At 36.9% G+C, this 2,106-nt stretch overlaps 1 pseudogene; it reads right to left on the bottom strand.

The window, feature by feature from the left end:
* Window positions 1-581: 581 nt before the first annotated feature.
* LOC149576417 (BTB/POZ domain-containing protein At1g21780 pseudogene) lies at window positions 582-1,299 on the bottom strand (annotated as a pseudogene).
* Window positions 1,300-2,106: the final 807 nt, after the last annotated feature.

The raw sequence follows: 2,106 nt of genomic DNA, 5'->3' as shown, positions 1-2,106 counted from the left end.
GTCTCCTTGATGCACACACTTTCTGGTTGCCACTTGTCACTCACTAGTTTGTTGTCGGATCCGCAGGCGAGACCCACGTTGCTTTCTTAACTCTTTGCTAGATTTTCAATTTTTTGATGGGTTGCTAGCGAGATTTGAGATTTTTTAGCGGGTCGCTATGCCGCATGCTGAAAAATTTTGCCATTTTCCAGTGGTGAAATAGCGACCACTAAAAACCTCCATTTTTTTGTCAACTTTTTTAGTGCTCCATTTGGTGATGCAACTTTTTTGGCACTCTATTTTGCATGCTCATTTAAAATACTCCTAGGTGACCTACCAGTTAGCATCCATGTTGGGGGCCCATGCACACATGTTACCTTCAACAAAAGTTGGTTGTCTTGAAGACAACTTATGTGTTGAGTCTAATACTATTTAAAAATGTAAAGGCCTCCCCATGTAATCAATGTGGGATATTGTTATTTGATTGTTTCTCCACAATTGGCCCCTATTATTTGATGCATCCCCTACTTCTTTTGTCTTGTGCAAGTGGTTCCATCTTATATGCTGACTCTCTCATTTATGTCTGCTACCTGTGCGTTGAATCATTCTTCATGTTTGATGCCACCATAGATGTAGCTTAGAAGAGCCATATAAGCTTCAATAGATATGTCTTTGATGTTAATTACTGATGATTCCTTTTCTTTAAGATCATGTAAGAACATGCTCTCAAAAATAGGGGATCGAGCTACCAAAATAGCCCGATGTGCTCTAACACTACGATTAGTAGTATTAATAGTTACATCTGTGTGAAGACCATCGTCCAACATACAGGAAAGGCATTTTAGCACACCATTAGTTGCTTATAGCTACATCACTCCCTCGTTAGGCCATACAGAACATGCATCTCACCATTCATTGTAGCAACTTTTAGGTCTAGAAACTCCACGTCAATGACCAATCGTCCATGAAAGCTACTATCTATAGGCCATACAAAGTCCTCACTACTGCAGAGCAACTTATTATGGACTAGTGAAGTCCAAGGCTATTGACTTCCTCCTACATTGAAGATGCAAAGCACAAATGTTGCAATTGGTAGCTGTTCTTTTGAAATACGACCAACCTCAGGAAAAAGGTGAACATATAAATATCTATTCTCCTCAATTGACAAGTGCAATTTTTCAAATGACTGGAACCATGCAACTTAAGCCAGTTCAACTTGCCAACTTTGAAGTGGTCAAACTTGTGAAAAGAACAGGAGCCCAAGCTATCAATCTTCCACTGGGCAAGCCTTGCAGTAGTCTCCACATTCTTGAGCCCCATGTTTTGAGAGTCAATTTGAAAACAATATTTTTGATGTTTACAATTTTATATGGGAGTATCAAAGTGTCTCAAATTCTTTCTACACTAATAACTTGTGCAATAAAACTATTGTCAACACATTTTCCCCAAAATATATTAAAAATTGAAATAGCCAAGGTGAATGTCAAAGAATGAGTTATTAATCTATCCTCCAATTCAGTTAATTTGAATATTTGGGCGATGAAAGTTGTCTTTGGTCTCAAATATCTTGTCTCCCATAGATACTTCACATTGTTTTCAATATCCATAGCTATCAAAATATCAGAATGAAGACTCTAGTCTAAATCTCTACTTTATAAATTGCATCAACTTTCAAGTTTTTTTGGATACTTTTCATCAACATAGCTTTTAATAAGATTATAGATTCAGGAGATTGTCTTACTAGCATGAGAGATGGGACACAAAAAGAGATATTTTTCTTTTTGAAAATAATTCTGATCATTCATTCCATATATTTCCCAATTGCCTTATTAATTTGTCAGAAGTAGCTGGGCCCCTAAATGGGTCCGGCTAAAAAATTTTCATTTCTAAACACTTGAATCTTATAAACTAGCCCACTGATTGTTTGATACTAATTCGAAACAAATTTGACCACTAGTATGTCATTAAAACTCATTTTACCGCTTATCTACAAACTGCGACTTTTTGCTAATAGGGCCTGTCAGTTGACTTTAAAAATTGACCCGAACATCTAACCAAGCTCTGAAATCGAATATATCGATTCTTTGCCCGTTACTCTTGCACCCCGTCAAATCTTGTCTCATGAAA

Source organism: Cupressus sempervirens, chromosome 1 (genome assembly GCF_028749045.1).
Source record: "Cupressus sempervirens isolate cs-2001-9-10 chromosome 1, ASM2874904v1, whole genome shotgun sequence".
NCBI lineage: Eukaryota > Viridiplantae > Streptophyta > Pinopsida > Cupressales > Cupressaceae > Cupressus > Cupressus sempervirens.
Note: the sequence above shows the minus strand (reverse complement) of the source record. Positions and strands in the feature narration are given on the sequence as shown.